Genomic DNA, 19,474 nt, shown 5'->3' on the forward strand with positions numbered 1-19,474 from the left:
TGTAGCCTAATTCCTCCCTCAAGCCCATCCCCAACACTACTCCCCGACTCATGCTCACTCCACTACTCCCCCGACTCATGCTCACTCCCCCAACACTACTCCCCGACTCATGCTCACTCCCCAGCTCCTCCCCAATACTACTCCTGACTCATGCTCCTCCCCAACACAACTCCCCCGACTCATGCTCCTCCCCAACACTACTCCCCGACTCATGCTCACTCCCCAACTCTCCTCATGCTCACTCCCCAATACTACTCCCTGACTCCTGCTCCTCCCAATACTATTCCTGACTCATGCTCCTCCCCAACACTACTCCTGACTCATGCTCACTCCCCACTACTCCCCGACTCATGCTCCTCCCAATACTCCCTGACTCCTCACTCCCAATACTATTCCTGACTCATGCTCCCTACTCATGCTCACTCTCCACTCATGCTCCTCCCCACTACTCTGCTCACTCATGCTCCTCCCCAACACTACCTCGACTCATGCTCACTCCCAACACTACCCCTGACTCATGCTCCCCAACACTACTCCCTGACTCATGCTCACCCCCAATACTACCTCTGACTCATGCTCACCCCCAACACTACCCCTGACTCTATGCTCACTCCCCAACACTACCCCTGACTCATGCTCACTCCCCAACACTACTCCCTGACTCATGCTCACTCCCCAATACTACTCCCCGACTCGCTCACTCCCATACTATTCCTGACTCACACTCCTCAACACTACTCCCTGACTCATGCTCACTCCCCAACACTCCTGACTTGCTCACCCCCAACACTATCTCTGACTCATGCTCACTCCCCAACACTACTCCCCGACTCATGCTCCTCTAACCTCCCGACTCATGCTCCTCCCCAATACTACTCCCTGACTCTGCTCACTCCCAATACTACTCCCTGACTCATGCTCACTCTCCTCTCCCCTGACTCATGCTCACTCCCTCTCCCTGACTCATGCTCACTCCCCAACACTACTCTGACTCATGCTCACTCCCAATACTCCTGACTCATGCTCCTCCCCATACCCTCCCTGACTCATGCTCCTCCCCAATACCACTCCTGACTCATGCTCACTCCCAATACTCTCCTGACTCCTTACTCCCTCTGACTCATGCTCCTCCCCAATACTACTCCTGACTCATGCTCCTCTATACTATCTGACTCATGTCACTCCCCAATACCCTCCCTGACTCATGTCACTCTAATGCCCTCTGACTCATGCTCATATACCTCCCTGACTCATGCTCACTCCCAATACCACTCTGACTCATGCTCACTCCCCAATCCCACTCACTCATGCTCACTCCCCAATACTACTCTGATCATGTCCTCCCAATACTGCTCTTTCACTCCATATCTGACTCATGCTCACTCTCCTGCTCTCATGCTCCTCCCCAATACTACTCCTGACTCATGCTCCTCCCCAATACTACTCCTGACTCATGCTCCACTCCCAATACTACTCCTGACTCATGCTCACTCCAATACTACTCCCGACTCATGCTCCTCCCAATACTACTCCTGACTCATGCTCCTCCCCAATACTACTCCCGACTCATGCTCACTCCTCAATACTACTCCTGACTCGCCTCCTCCCCAATACTACTCCCTGACTCATGCTCACTCCCCAATACTACTCCTGACTCATGCTCCCAATACTACTCCCAGACTCATGCTCCTCTAATACTACTCCTGACTCATGCTCCTCCCAATACTACTCTTTGACTCATGCTCCTCCCAATACTACTCCCTGACTCATGCTCACTCCCCAACTCTGTCGCCTTCCTCCAAATCACTCCTTCCTCACCTTCCCGCCCCTCGTAGACATACCTCCTCCTCCCACCTCCTCTTACACCTACCACTCTTCACCTCCCATCCCTCCTACACCTACCACCTCCTCTTACCTACCCTCCACCTTCCGCCCCTCCTACCTACCTACTCTTACACCTTCCGTCCCTCCTACCACTCTTACACCTTCCGTCCCTCCTACCACTCTTACACCTCCTCCTCCTCCTCCCACTGCCACAACAAGGAAGCTATTATCTACAAGAATAAGTTTGGTTTTATTTATAGAGTACCAACTTAATTGAGCTCCTGTACACACACACACACACACACACACACACACACACACACACACACACACACACACACACACACACACACACACACACACACACACACACACACACACACACACACACACACACACACACACACACACACACACACACACACACACACACACACACACACACACACACACACACACACACACACACACACACACACACACACACACACACACACACACACACACACACACACACACACACACACACACACACACACACACACACACACACACACACACACACACACACACACACACACACACACACACACACACACACACACACACACACACACACACACACACACACACACACACACACACACACACACACACACACACACACACACACACACACACACACACACACACACACACACACACACACACACACACACACACACACACACACACACACACACACACACACACACACACACACACACACACACACACACACACACACACACACACACACACACACACACACACACACACACACACACACACACACACACACACACACACACACACACACACACACACACACACACACACACAAAACATTCTAGTGATTAGTGAACGATTGATTACGGAGCAGTGTTCCTATAGTGCACTTAAGGAACTTTCTCAGCAAAGCATTCAAGTCATCAGTGCAATAAGTGATTATCATACAGTGCTCGATAGTGCACCCCAAGGAAAAGTCAGACAGTGGGCACTTTATCGGTCACTTTTAAAGTGCCAGTGACAAGGACCACCGCGGTGTTTACACATATCGTGATAACTGTGTCGGCGACCCCAAGCACCAGGGACAAAGACCCACGGTCTTTACGACTGACAAATATTAACAGATGTCTACCAGTGTCAGTGGCCCTCAAAGTGCCGTCAGTGACGAACACTTCCGTCCGCCCACAACAGATTTCAACAGATGGCCACCAATCACTTACTCCCGACGCACTCTGTACCATCTAAAGCGTGGGAACGGTTATCCTGATGGCAGTGTTATCGTGCGACTCAAGTCACTGAACATATTCCACGCGCGGAGCCGTAGACAAGGCCGTCATACACATAAGCCCATTAGAACCGTAACCTCCACTAGGAAACCGGAGAAACCCACCCCTGACAGACCATACCACCACACTGAAGTTCCACGGATATGGTATGATCTCCCGTCTCTACTGCTATCCAACGTCACTTCCCTAGCTAACAAGTTCGACGAGCTGGCAACTACAGTCAGGTCAACCGCCGCGAGCGTCGTTGCCATATGTGAGGCTTGGCAAATTGTGCCTGAAACGTGTCATATTGAGGGATATCAACTCTTTCATCACCTTCGTTTACGAAGACGCGGAGGGGGCGTTGCCCTCTTCTGTCAAGATGACCTACGCCCGTCACGCCTGGATGTTCAAGTCCCAGCAGATGTGGAAGCATTATGGGTACGTGTCGTGCTACGGGCCCACCCGCGCAACACTGCTTCCATCATAATCTGTGTGGCATACCATCCGCCTCGGTCACCCACCAGAGACACTCTTATCAATCATCTCATCACCACCTCAGACCACCTCAGAGTTAGGTACCCATGTGCCAAGTTAGTATTATGTGGGGATTTTAATGAAATTGACACCATTGATATCCAGGACCAGCTATCACTATCACAAGTTGTAACCTTCCCCACACACGGTCAAAATACCCTTGACCTTATCTTGACTGACTTAGCGGACCAGTACCAACCACCTCAACCAATGCCTCCTATCGGGTGTAGCACACACTTATCAGTGCTCTGGTCCCCAGCTGCCACTCCCACTCAAGTACAGAGACCCTACATCAAGACCTACAGGCCGATTACTGACTCTGCAGTGCGCCTCTTCGGGCAGTGGATAGTTCACCATCCCTGGACTGAAGTACTTAGCGTGGATGACGTGGAAACCAAATGGATAAATTATACCAACACCACCACGGAAGCTCATCACCACTTCTTCCCCGAGAAGTCCGTCAGATCTCACCCAGCTGACTTGCCCTGGATCACACCTCGGATCAAAAGACTTATGCAACAGAGAGACAGAGCCTTTCATCTCAATGACCACATCCGCTACAGGCCCCTTCGCAACCGAGTCATCCGCGAAATACGCACTGCAAAGAAGTCCCACTACCCAACCAAATTACAACACCTGGAGCAGACCAACATCAGTCAATGGTATGGTAAGCTTAAAGAACTCTGTGGACTAAACAATTAGACACACCCTCTCCCCTTCCTTAGCCATCTCACTAATGTTGACGCAGCTGAACAAACAAACAACCATTTCGCTACTATATGCCAGACGCTCCCCGGGCTTGACACAACCACTCTCCCTGCTTACCTACCAGCCCCCCTTCCCACTGACTTAGTAGAAGAATTTGAAGTAGCAAAACGCTTGGACAAACTAAAATTAAAACGCTCTACCATCCCCATTGACTTACCAATGAAACTCTTCAAGGAGTTCTCCCCGGAGCTTGCTAAACCCCTATGCTCCATCATCAATGCTTCTCTCAGTCAAGCCAGATGCCCAGCTGACTGGAAGACCTCTTATGTATCACCAGTGCCCAAGTCAACCAGCCCACAATCCTTAAATCAGCTACGACCTATTGCAATCACCCTAATACCCAGCCTAATCTGTGAAAGTTTTGTGTTCGACTGGGCTTATGCTGATATTGCAGGAGTCGTAGACCCTCAGCAATTTAGCAACATGAAAACTTCCTCCACCACTCACTGTCTTGTCAGCTTTCTCGATTACATATACCGCCATCTCGAAGTGAAAAAACGTCTGTAGCTGTCTCGCCTTCATTGATTTCACTAAAGCGTTCGACCTGGTCGACCGCAATATAATCATCAACAAAGCTATTGACCTCCGGGCGGAGAAGTCTTATACCATAGCTTACAGACTTCCTCCAGTGACCGACGCCAAATGTACGCTTCGAGGGGCTGTCTCCACCTCTCAGTCACTCACCTGTGGCGTCCTAAGGCACCAAGATGGAGCCACTCTCAGCTTCCTTATGCTCATCAATGATGCCCTAAGAAAACCCCTGCTGCGCTGGAAATATTAATAAGCGACTCCCTGCATTGGGATCGCGTCAACAATTCTGCTCCCAACTTATACCGCCCTTCAGGTTGTTGAACAGTCTCCGCTTCAGGCCTGCTGCCATGTCACCATCAACCATACCAAGACCATGGTTATGCACATCAACCTCTCCTCCGACATTGTCCCCACACTCCCTTCCATTACTCTGGGTCGAGAACACACTCCAGGTTGTAGATTCCACGAAGCTCCTCGGCGTCACCATTGACAACAAACTAAATTGGAAACCACACGTCAGTGAAGTTGTCAAATCCTCCAGTTTCCGTCTCCACCTCCTCCTCCGACTCAAGTCCCTCGGAGTTCCTGCACCCGAGCTCCTCAGTGTTTACACAACATTCATACTTCCCAAGCTCACCTATGCCTCCCCCACCTGGTCTTCCTCCCTAAATGCCACACAACGTAAACACCTAGAGAAAGTGCAAAAGAGGGCACGCAAGATTATTCTCTCCCCTTCCTACTCCACATATCAAGAAGCGCTCAACACACTGACCCTTTAGGCTCTCATGATGACCATCACCACGACCTCATCTGCAAATTTGGTAAGCTTCTACACCATCCCCGACACCGGCTCCTACTACCACCTGGATCCTGGTCAAGAATTGCTGTTCGACACCACAACACATCCAGCCCATACGTGCACGAACTGATCAGCTATAAAGACAGCCCAGTCCCAACCATTGTAAAAATTATCAATAACTGTAATAAATCAGTCATATTCCTCCCAGTAAACTACTCCTTGCACTGTCACTATGTTGAAATGAACTGTAGTTTGGCGTTCCCATCTAGTTATTATATGTCTTATTTGTGTCACTTATGTTACTTGTATATTATTTGTAATTCGTAACCCATTCCCCAAATATGTAACTGTATATTTTCAGCCTTCTGGCTGCCAGCTCTTTCAATAAACCGTTAATTATTATTATTATTATCTCACACACACACACACACACACACATCCTTGACCACCGAAGGGTCAAGACATACCTGGCGCTCCTCTCGGAGCAGCCAGGTCAACTGTTAAGTTGGCCCATACCAACCCCCTCCCCACCGGAATATCAACAAGTTCTCGCCAGAAGTTACAATTTCATTTAGGAAAGGAACGGAACCAGTGTTAAACAGAGGTGAACACTGCTTAAGTCAGTGAGAACAACTCAACAGTAACAGTCGTACGCAAGTTAACCTTCACACAGTGAGGTCCCAGGTACCCAGTGATAACGGCCCGTGAGACCCAACAACAACCAGCGATGTGTTAATCCGTCTACGGCAGGAAGGCCTAAGACCAAACCTCACTCATATAACACCATCTGTGAGGGAATTACTACACCACATGTCCCTCATAACACCATCTGTGAGGGAATTACTACACCACATGTCCCTCATAACACCATATGTGAGGAATTACCACCACGTCAAGTCCTCATAACACACCATCTGTGAAATTACTACACCACGTGAGGTCCCTCATAACACCATACTGTGAGGGAATTACTACACCACGTCAGGCCCCTCATAACACCATCTGTGAGGGAATTACTACACTGATGCCCCTCATAGGTGAATTACTACACCACGTGAGGTCCCTCATAACACCATCTGTGAGGAAATTACTACACCACGTGAGGCCCCTCATAACACCATCTGCGAGGGAATTACTACACCACGCCAGGTCCCTCATAACACCATCTGAGGGAACTACTACACCACGTGAGTTCCTCCTAACACCATCTGGGAGGGAGTTACTACACTACGAGTTTGCTGTTCAACACCTACATTAATCTGTATGTTCACTGTATGTTCCTTTACCTTTCTCTAATGAAGGCTTTTGTTAAACCACCAATGTATGTAATAAGTCATTTATGACCAATGTATATTTTCAGCCTTCGGGCTGCAGAATTTTTTCAATAAACCGTTAATTATTATTATTATTATTATTACACACAGCCTAAATAAAAATGGGAACTTTTACTCCAATCATTTGATAACAGCTAGCTAGTAATTACGGGTATCCTTCCTCAGGTCACTAAACCCTAACACCAGAGGACAGTTTAGATCAGATCCAAATCCTTGTAACAGTACAGCAAAGGTAAATCCGCTGTTGGTTGAGTTTCTTGTGTCCTGGAATGAGGCAAATGTGGGGAAACCTGGAGTACGAGTACATGAGTCCTGAACATAACAGGAAAGACCTAAGTATACCTCTAGTTTTGTAAGCTCCGATGGTGACAGATTCTGCCAGTTTGTGTCAGGCTTGAGATGAGTCTCCGTGCCCACGACTCTTATATCTTGTGTACCAGTGTAAGACAGGATGAAGGAATGATTTTCCAGGAGAACAGTGCACGTTGAGGGTGAGAGCAAATTAACTCTCTCTCTCTCGTTTGGTGGCAGTTTACGGGAAAACTATAATCCCAGTGTGTGGGAAGTACACAAGCTAGAGATGAAATTCGGCAGTTAACAGTCAAAGAGATGATCACGCGAGAAGTTTAAGACGTTAAACATTTTCTCGTAAAGTCTGCACAAGACAAAACACCTTATTAACGCTTCTATTACCCCAAACTTTTGGCATAACACGGACTATAAACACCAGTAGACACGCTAAACATTATCAGAGATCCTGAATCTTGACTGGTAAACCCCGGGAGATACAGAAATGTTTTTACCTCTTCCAATGATTACGTCAAGAGTTACAGCTTTAACGACTGTAATTTGCATCTAGTGTCAATTATTTCCTTTGAGTTCACACCCGAGACACAACTACCTTCACCTTTGAGAACGTCACATTGGGAGTCATTTCTCATATCGTCGTCATGCGCCGGTGTTCTTAATATTTTCATCTTTGGATCCAAATTAATGCTACACAACACCCGAATTTGGCGCGAAGCAATAAGCGTTAAGGCAGTCAGCAACAGCCCACAAATTACAGGTTTTCGGAAGTTCGTACGAAGAATATTCATCCTAACTAAAAATGTAAGACTTCGTCTCCTTGACTGGTTTAAGCAAAAGCTCTCAAAAATTGATTAAACAATACCTTCAATGCTAATTTGCGATACTAACAAGATACGTTCGCTTGGCACCAGTTAGAGTCAAATCAAGGTAAAACTTTGTGGAAAAGACTCTACCATATTTTGTTTTCGTAACTGGTGCCAAGAGACCAAGCCTTGATAAAGCACAATCTCAAGTTAAATTTTGACGGATTTTTTAAAGGTATTTTAATGTAACTGAGGTAAACTAGTGCATCATCCTATATTTATTTAAGAGGACATTCATGGTACCAACCCTTGAGAATCTGTAGCCAGGAAGCTTGATGGGCCGTCACCACCCACTGTTGTGATCCCAAGGGTGAGACACACACAAGTTAGTATGTCATCAGCCCCACTAACTGCCCCTTTCTACATGTATTTAAGTCTTCATTTAAGTTAGTGGCGAAACAGGGGACCAGTCCTTCGCCTGCGTGGTGCCCACCTCCGGGTTTAACCCAGGTTACCGCCAAATCCTTAAAGGTCGTTAAGTTAGAACACCTCTGCATTTGGAGGCGTAGAATTGGCTCACTTAAGATAACAATTAAAGATGACCAAATAAATGACGTTGAAACAACACTGATACTCTACCATTACTACCTGTGTTCACTTGCCACACTTAAAAAGGTAAACACTACTGACAACTCTTTGAGTACACAAACCTACGATCACACTCCCTGACACACCACCGAACCTTACACCTTACCCTCTTCTCCACACACCAACAGGACATCTGGACACGACACACATCCTAAAGGAAGCTCCCGCCTTTCCCCACACACAGTGGCCAAAGCAACAGTCCTCCAGTTCAAGTAGTTTTCGTTAGGAGGAGTTCCCAAGACATGCAACTCCAATAACACTGTGTCAGAGCGTGTATATACCTCAACACACATCACATCAATACACTGTGTCAGAGCGTGTATATACCTCAACACACATCACATCAATACACTGTGTCAGAGCGTGTATATACCTCAACACACATCACATCAATACACTGTGTCAGAGCGTGTATATACCTCAACACACATCACATCAATACACTGTGTCAGAGCGTGTATATACCTCAACACACATCACATCAACTTTTATATGTCCAGGCGTCATATATACCTCAACACATACATCAATACACTGTGTCAGAGCGTGTATATACCTCAGCTTACACATCCATCAATACCTTGTGTCCAGAGCGTGTATATGCACTCAACACACATGCATCAATACACTGTGTCAGAGCGTGTATATACCTCAACACACATCACATCAACACACTGTGTCAGAGCGTGTATATACCTCAACACACATCACATCAACACACTGTGTCAGAGCGTGTATATACCTCAACACACATCACATCAATACACTGTGTCAGAGCGTGTATATACCTCAACACACATCACATCAATACACTGTGTCAGAGCGTGTATATACCTCAACACACATCACATCAATACACTGTGTCAGAGCGTGTATATACCTCAACACACATCACATCAATACACTGTGTCAGAGCGTGTATATACCTCAACACACATCACATCAATACACTGTGTCAGAGCGTGTATATACCTCAACACACATCACATCAATACACTGTGTCAGAGCGTGTATATACCTCAACACACATAGCAGCAATACACTGTGTCAGGGAGTGTATATACATCACATCAATACACTGTGTTAGGGAGTGTATATACATCACATCAATACACTGTGTTAGGGAGTGTATATACATCACATCAATACACTGTGTTAGGGAGTGTATATACATCACATCAATACACTGTGTTAGGGAGTGTATATACCTCACATCAATACACGGTGTTAGGGAGTGTATATACATCACATCAATACACGGTGTTAGCAAGTGTATATACATTGCAGCAATACACTGTGTTAGGGAGTGTATATACATCACATCAATACACTGTGTTAGGGAGTGTATATACATCACATCAATACACTGTGTTAGGGAGTGTATATACCTCACATCAATACACGGTGTTAGGGAGTGTATATACATCACATCAATACACGGTGTTAGCAAGTGTATATACATTGCAGCAATACACTGTGTTAGGGAGTGTATATACATCACATCAATACACTGTTAGGGAGTGTATATACATCACATCAATACACTGTGTTAGGAGTGTATATACATCACATCAATACACTGCTAGGGAGGTATATACATCACATCAATACACTGTGTCAGGAGTGTATATACATCAAGCATCAATACACTGTGCCGAGTGTATATGCATCATATCAATACACTGTGTTAGGGAGTGTATATATACATTGCAGCAATACACTCAAAGTTAGGGAGTGTGCACATGCAGTAATACACTGTGTTATGGGAGGTATATACCTCACATCAATACACGGTGTTAGGGGAGTGTATAGAGCATCACATCAATACATTGTAGGGGAGTGTATATACATCACATCACGTACTGTGTTAGGGGAGTGTATATACTCTACATCAATACACTGTGTGTTAGGGAGTGTATATACATCACATCAAAATACGGTGTTAGGGAGTGTATATACATCACATCAATACACTGTGTTAGGGAGTGTATATACATCACATCAATACACTGTGTTAGGGAGTGTATATACATCACATCAATACACTGTGTTAGGGAGTGTATATACATTGCAGCAATACACTGTGTTAGGGAGTGTATATACTTTGCAGTAATACACTGTGTTATGGAGTGTATATACATTGCAGCAATACACCGTGTTAAGAAGTGTATATACATTGCAGCAATACACTGTGTTAAGTGAAGTGTATATATTGCAAGCAATACACTGTGTTATGAAGTGTATATACATTGGGCAGCAATACACTGTGTTATGGCGTATATACATCACATCACTGTTAATTGCAAGTTGGTGAAGTGTATATACATTGCAGCAATATACCACCAACAGTATACTCCAGAGTTGTAAGACACCCCCCCCCCCTCCTTCTATCCCATACTGCCTCCTACTCCACAAAAGAGAGAAAAGTACAATGTCAGAAGAGATAATACTGATAATATGAGTAAGGACGACAAGAAACAAGACAAGAAAGAAAGGTTAAAAGGAAAAACAAAATGAGAGAACGATGGAAATAGTTTTTTGAGTGAAAGCTACTTTTAATAGTAATGCTACAACAAGATACATCATAAGTGTAAAGCTCAGTCTAAAAAACTTAAACGAGTGAATTAGAGGCCCCAGCGCCGGGCTAACTAGTCACTCGGGAAATGAAAGGTTATTTACCGAGCTGATGGTACAGACAGCAAATACCTACAACAGTAAAAGCGGACATGTTCTTACCTTCACCACAGTACTGTGTATATATATATATATATAGAGAGAGAGAGAGAGAGAGAGAGAGAGAGAGAGAGAGAGAGAGAGAGAGAGAGAGAGAGAGAGAGAGAGAGAGAGAGAGAGAGAGCACACACACACTAGCACAGTAACATTGTGACACTATCATTACCTGTAGTAAAGTGTATAAATAAGTTACTAACAAGATATTGAGGAAATTGTTGTGTACTATATTCTACAAGTATAAAAATAACTCGGGTGGTTTGGCTGGCAAATCTATACCGCCCGGCCAACCTAAACCTCGTATGAAGCCTGGATCGAAAAATTGACATTCAGTATGCAGAGTTTCAGCCAAAGAGACCGACAACAACTCTTTACAACGTAAAAGCGGAGGCGGGGATGAGTCACACAGGGAACTAACACTGTAACTTTAGCCCAGACAACAATATAACCCGTGCCATTAACACAGCGCCAACAATCAACAGCGCCAAGCGTCCCCTTCCCCTCGTCGCAATAAAACGCTTATGGAAGCTGCCACAGACAGTCGTTCGACCGCCTTCTGCCCATAGTGGCGCCTTTTTTATGGTGGGCGCCTAAGTGGTAGCAGAAGCAGCGCCGGCTGATAACAGAGCTTCGGTCTCCTCCTCGTGCCTCAACACCAGCAAGGAGCCCCCCACCCACGCTGACCGATCCTCCAACACCAGCAGGGAGCCCCCCACCCACGCTGACCGATCCTCCAACACCAGCAGGGAGCCACCACCCCCACCACTACGTCATCCTCACCACCGCCAACATCAAGAGTATTCACAGAGGAGAATAGCTGGAGCAGGTAGCAGAGGGCGGCTAGGACAGAGAGGACACGGGCAATGATGAGGCGGAAAGAAAAGAAAGATATAAAAAGACAGAAAAGAGGAAGAGAAAAGGAAAGAGGAAATGAGAGAGAAAGAGAAGCGATAAGAAAAGAGAGAGGGGAGAGAAATGAGGGGAAGGAAGGAGATGAGAGGCGCCAGAGAAGAGAGCGAAAAAAAGATTATAGCAGGAAAAAGAAGAGAATGGGGAGAGGGGGAAAATTTGAATAGGAAAAAGAATGAAATGGCAGGTTGAGAGAGAGAGAGAGAGAGAGAGAGAGAGAGAGAGAGAGAGAGAGAGAGAGAGAGAGAGAGAGAGAGAGAGAGAGAGAGAGAGAGAGAGAGAGACCCGGGCACGCTACATACCGAGGAGGAAGCCTTCTCATATAATTACCGTACATTATGTATATATATATATCAATGTGCCTCCCATTTTTACCCCACATTGGTGGTGCAGGGTGACGGGGAACATAATTCAAAAGGCCTGATGGAAATATAACTCAAAGTAGTATTTTCGACGTAAGAAAAGTAAGGCGGAAACTTGACAAATACAGTCACCAAGGCTTACGTAGGTGAACTCTGACTGGTTGCAGCAACAGTAGGTGAACCTGGCCGGTTATGTTACTGTAGGTGAACTCTGACTGGTTATGTTACTGTAGGTGAACCTTGGCTGGTTGTTACTGTAGGTGAACTCTGGCTGGTTATGTTACTGTAGGTGAACCTGGCTGGTTATGTTACCAGGTGAATCCTGGCTGGTTATGTTACTGTAGGTGAACTCTGGCTGGTTGGTGTTACTGTAGGTGAACTCTGGCTGGTTATGTTACTGTAGGTGAACTCTGGCTGGGCGACTTTATTTTGGGTTTTAACCCTAGTAAGCGCTGCTATTCTTAGGTGACGTTATGCTGCATCTTGTTCGATCAGGCCAAGTTTGGTAAGTGGACACGAGTGCTGGTACGTTCCATCAGGTTCTAATACACAGCGACTGAAAACTATCCAAATAACAGTCGGTGTCTCCGTAAAGTTTCCCAACTTTAACAAGTTACAAGTTGGGTGAGTGCATGAGTCACTCACACAATGAGTTCCATCTCTTATAATTTTATGATTATTGATGGACTAGTGTAATTACTAACATTGTTACGTCCTAAAAGGCTTTTGCTGTTGTAGCTCAGTTATAACATTATAACGTTAACGAGTCATTAATAAACCGGCAGATGACAATACTGTACCCTCGTTGCCGCCGCCCTATAAAGACATAGTATAATCAAATGCGTTAATACCTACAAGGCAATATGATATCCACCATACATATATTTTCCATATGATTTGCTAGGGGGTGTAATGGGCTTGTGAAAAATAGTATCATTGTATACATGTATGCCAAATTTAATCTTATGACCGAAAATATATGACCAAAGAGCACTGAAAATACACTTTTTGACGTTGTAAGATCTTTGACCACATTTCAAGAACCTCATGATATTGGCCAAAATATTATTAAAGAATGTATGGTCATGTTAAAACAGACAGATGTCAAGTAAGACTGAAAGCTATTTGCCCAAAATTAAATATGAAAAGAAAGTTTTCCTTCTCATTTATACTAGTTTTTTTAACCGCTCTCGGAAGCCTTTTCCTGCAGGACGCAGTGTGGCCATAGTCAAGAACAACACTCTCTGCCATCATCCACTATTATTATGCACACTTTTTACATACGATGCTGCGTACTCTACAGTTTCGGATTCCTTCCGGTCCAGTTTTGATGCCTCGCGCGTACCACACACCTGTGCCGTGCACTACACATACCTGTATCGCGCGTACCACACACCTGTGCCATGCACTACACATACCTGTATCGCGCGTACCACACATACCTGTATCGCGTGTACCACAAACGTGTGTCGTATGTTCCCATTTGTGTACAACACACACACAAAAAAAACTGATTAACACCACTAAGAGCAGAAGCGAGCGACCGTTCGTCTGGGCTCTGAATGTTTGAGCTGGAGCCACGTAATATTTTATGGCGTGGGCGGCAGCATTAAGTAATGACTGTGTGGGTGTGGGGTAATTTCAGTGTGGGTGTGGCGACACCTCTCCACCATGACACACTGCCTTGCTTTACCTCACACACACACACACAGAGAGAGAGAGAGAGAGAGAGAGAGAGAGAGAGAGGGAGAGAGAGAGAGGAGAGAGAGAGAGAGAGAGAGAGAGAGAGAGAGAGAGAGAGAGAGAGAGAGAGAGAGAGAGAGAGAGAGAGAGAGAGAGAGAGAGAGAGAGAGAGAGAGACTCACAGTACGGAGTCTCAAGCAGCGAGATACAACATAGTATGGCGTAACGAGGCGCATGTGCAAGAGGCATGCTAGGGCTAGAATAGGAGGGGCAGGAGGGGTGGAAGGGGCAGGAGGGGTGGGAGGGGCAGGAGGGGTGGGAGGGGCAGGAGGGGTAGGAGGGGCAACTCATGAGAGTGGGAGGGACAGGGGAAGCCCTATACACCAGGTTACACACGCCACACCCACCCAGCCAACACTCAACAGCAACTCCCTCGACCATTCACACAAACTCCTCCCTCCACCCAAGAGAAGTAATGAAATACTCTGTACACAACCACACTAAGCTCACCACACAACTTGAGTCAGTGAGTTTTCTTCCGCTATGACTTGAGACAGTTGTAAAGAAGTTAATACAACCCTAACAAAAACATTCCCTCACAAATATGACTCACAACAATTCTAAATCAATGTCAAGATACACCAAACATATTCCCTTTCAACTAAAACATAAAACAGTTGTAAATCTGTTTTAACGCCAGGCATATTCCCTCGTTGTATGACTCACAACTGTTATAAATCAGCAAACACATGATTCAGGGGGTCCCGTCGGCCTTCCTCTTAAGCTCTCCCAAATTCTTTCCGTCTTTGACAACATCAAGCACTGACATTCTCTCCCTCATCCTTTCTCTCTGTTAAAGCGAAACTCCAGCAGAACAAATCTTCCCATGATGGAACCGCAAACAAAATGACACCCAGCCGCTAGTCTGCCTCCTACTTCTGGTGGCCTCCATCAGGTTCCTCTCCTCTCAACTAACTGCATCACTTCCGCGTTGGTTTTCTTTTCTGTCCGTGACACTTACTTCAGTATTCTCCAGTTTCATGCATCAAAAGCCCGGCAATTTCATCAACTCCACCTTCTCAGTCCAGCTGTAAGAAACAAACACGACTTGTGTTTCACGCCAAAGTCTTCACCAATCTTGTCTTAAGGTCCTTCTTCAACTTTCCAGTAAAAGGACTCCCTTTTTCGTTGAAATAGCTTTCTCTATGGCAAGACTGCCTGCAATCCCATGAGTGATGCCAACCCACTGTACTCTAAGTGTTAAGTCGTCATACTCAAGGGGTTAAAGTATTTTTTCATTGGTACAAATCATCGTGATTTACACCAATGAAAAAAATTTGTTTAGCCCCTTGAGTATGATGAGTTAACACTTAGAGTACAGTAGGTGAATCTTCTGAGAACGATAACCTATTCCGAATATATGACACTGTAGTGAAGAGGTCCAAGTCATCATAATCAAAGGCTCTCACATCCTTTTACCAAATGAACCGGTCTACCCAGTGTGTTGAGCCGTATACTCTCGACACTGCACTCATCTACCGACAATGTGATCAAATTTATCAAAGAATCTAGGACTTACGTGTGAAATCTTGAGCACAACCTCCATCTCAGCTAAAGTCTTGAGTGTAACATCTTGAGTTGAACTTATAAAAAAAAATCTTAATTAACTAGCATTTTAATCAACCAGTCTCTCAATAAATTAAATCTCGTCATTAATAAGTCCCCTAAATAACCAACTACTCAAGTAAGATGCTCGAGGATGACCTGCGCCTGGTCTCAACCTCCCAGAAGCCAGGAAGAGGAGGTGAGCTGCCGACAACAACACGGGTGATGAGACCCCAAGGCGAACACATTCATTACCACAAGAAAATTTTATTTACCTCGCTAATGGCAAACGAGAGAGAGAGAGAGAGAGAGAGAGAGAGAGAGAGAGAGAGAGAGAGAGAGAGAGAGTGGGAGGACCAAAAGAGTCAGGAAGGGCGGGTGGTATTAGCAAGTGGATGAGTGGGAGGGAAAGGAGAAAGAGAGAGGTGAGGGGGGAGGGAGAGAAAGAGGAGAGAGAAGTGCAGCGGGGTAGGGTAGGGAGAGAGGCAAAGAGAGATAATTTGAGAGTGAGATATTAGAATGAAAGAGAGCGCGAGAGAAAGGAGATTAAGTGAGAGAGGTAAGAGGGGCGGGGTGGTGCGTGAGAGGTAGAGAGGGAGGGGGGAGGATGTAGCAAGTGGGGTGGGCCGGGGACCACGCCCACCTTCATCATCAATATTGACCAAGAGTAACCCTCCGCTTCCCTCCCTCCTGTTCCTTCCTCTCTCCTCCCGCCCTTCTCCTTCCTATCCTACCAGCCCTTTCCCTCCACTCCTTCACTCCCGTACTTCGCCTTCCCTTCAATCCCCCACCCCTCCCTTTCTTCTGCCCTCTCTCCACCTCCACCTTCCGCTCCTCACCTTCCCTCCCTATTGGTGGTACACTCTCACACCACCACCAGCCGCCCACACCCTCTTCCTTCCTCCCCAGTCCCCACCCCTCAACAGGTAATCCCTAATCTCTCTCTCTCTCACAAATTCCCGCGACCCACCCCGGGGCCACCTTTTGTCTCCTTATTCTATCTAGCAAGTCATTCGGGGGTCACGGTGTCCTTGACCTTTCCACCTTAAAAGAAAAAGGTCCTTAAGTTACATCACGTTCCCAGCAAAAGTGATGCACGAAGTTTGGTCAAGTTCGGAGATGTAGTGAACGGGCTATCGCATGAAACACTAATAGACTTTCTTTTGGGTCATAGTGACTTGAACCTTATCATCGTTTGACCCCAAAATCAATATTGCCTCCCTCCTCCCTCTGACGTCATGCATAAAGTTCCACTGACGTCATCAATAGTATCCGAAAATACAACCCTGACGGGGGGAAAAAAAAGTCAACTTAGCGACGAAAAATAGGTTGATTCATATCGCTCGCTTGCCCGTCCGCCCACTCTCCCTCCTGCCTGCCTTCGCCAATTTGCGCGCGCACGCAAGCACACGTATACGCGCGCACGCGCGTACACACACACACGTACGTACGTTTGATTTACGTATTTAAAAATATGAATCTCTCTCAACACCCAGTCAAGTAAAATACGCTGAGTTAAGTGAACAGTTCAAAAGGTAGAGGAGGAGGTCACTGGTGGGGTGCCGAGAGAGAGAGAGAGAGAGAGAGAGAGGTAGGGGGGGATCAGGTGACAGACCTGTGAGAAGGCATATGGGTGGGTGGTAAATGTAATCAGGTAGGTAGGTAGGTAGGTGTGGTGGCTGGATAGGTGGTAGAGGGGGACAGTAATGTCTACCCCCGGCCATGCCACCTGATACACGCCGACACACCCACCACGTCAACAACAGCTTCTCTACTACCCATAGAATAATCTAAACATGTTAACGTTTTCCGAGGCTGCAATTTTGATGCCAGCACACCTTCCTATCATGGTGGAGCGGGTCATGTCACAAGGGGGTTCGGTGTCGGCGCGATGCTGTTTTTGGAGCCCGTGTGTCAAGAAGACGTTTAATGTGTGCCAGCCAGGGCCAACTATCAGTGACTTGTCAACTCTGAACCCCAGAATATTGAATGTGAAAAATGAAAAATAATCAGATATGTAGGGAGAGCTATATATAGCTCTCTCTATATATATATATATATATATCCTAAACAGCTATGGTGCCAACTATAAACACTATACATGACCACTTACAAGTGGGAGGTCAGAAAAGTACATCAGCAGGCATGGAGGTCCTGAAAGACCCAAAAGTATCGATGCCGGGACGCCGCCATTCTTTCCTAAGATGAAAACAAGAGGGAAATTAAAGTGTGTATACTTGTCAACGATGGAAACATGCACCGTAAACTTTTTCCTCGTCTCTTTTTCCCCAAATAACTGGAACAATAGACGGTTCAAAGTGCAGAATACACGGAATTTTAGACTGTGAAATATATAGGGGAATTTATTTTCTGTACGTACAAGATAAGAAGTAAAATATATACGGTACCTGCCTTTACTCTCTGTTTGTAAGAGGTTGAATGTGAATTACACGTACCTTTACGTACCAAAAGTGGTATGAGTGAAATATAATATGACTACAAGTACTGTATACTTTCTATAAACTAGAGAATACCCCCACATAAAAAAGTACTAATATATATATATATATATATATATATATATATATATATATATATATATATATATATATATATATATATATATATATATATATATATATATATATATATATATATCAAGCATAATATAACAAACTGTTACTGAGCAGATTTACAATCTTTGTGCCTGTACTGTACTGTACTGTACTGCACTGTACTGTACTGTAGTTTCTAAATTAATAGAATGAAAAGAAAAGATGCCAAGCCTAGGATTATTTGTCCAATCCCACAACTAAAATATCATAAAAAACTAACTTGCATAAAACTGTCATTAGCATTAATAATCTTAAAGGAAATTTTATTCAAACGAGGTTTAATTTGGAGAAAAAAATAATTCTCCAACTTTCGACGAGGATAGTGGAATAAATTTGTAACCTAACGTTAAGTACACTGAGAGGTTCTTTACAGCAGTATTGGATGAATGTTTAAATCACTCACTTTTACGAGTGTTCTCATCAAAACTATGGTGGGCTGTGAAGGGTTGTGGATGGTCGCTCACGTTACATGTCTTACCAAATTCTCAGTAATGGAAAAGAAATAACGCACGAGACTTTTGAGAACACCCAAGTCTGTCTTTACAAAGGTTAGTAAGATAAACGTTCCTCCAAACTGAAAATGATTGAATGCATCTAACTGACTCTTTTATAACCACAGTTCACAACGTATACTTGAAAAAATAACATCAAAATTACAGTGAGACTACCTACTGTATAGCAGACACGGTCACTAAGAACAATAT

At 45.3% G+C, this 19,474-nt stretch overlaps 1 long non-coding RNA gene across 1 annotated transcript in view; it reads right to left on the reverse strand.

Moving 5' to 3' along the window:
- LOC121878087 overlaps window positions 1-19,474 on the reverse strand; it is a 105,499-nt gene that overhangs the window by 75,347 nt on the left and 10,678 nt on the right. The window contains exon 2 of the long non-coding RNA XR_006091096.1: window positions 18,269-18,354. This is a non-coding gene — a long non-coding RNA (uncharacterized LOC121878087). The remainder of the gene's footprint in view (window positions 1-18,268; window positions 18,355-19,474) is intronic.

This window comes from Homarus americanus, unplaced genomic scaffold (assembly GCF_018991925.1).
Source record: "Homarus americanus isolate GMGI-L3 unplaced genomic scaffold, GMGI_Hamer_2.0 scaffold51859, whole genome shotgun sequence".
NCBI lineage: Eukaryota > Metazoa > Arthropoda > Malacostraca > Decapoda > Nephropidae > Homarus > Homarus americanus.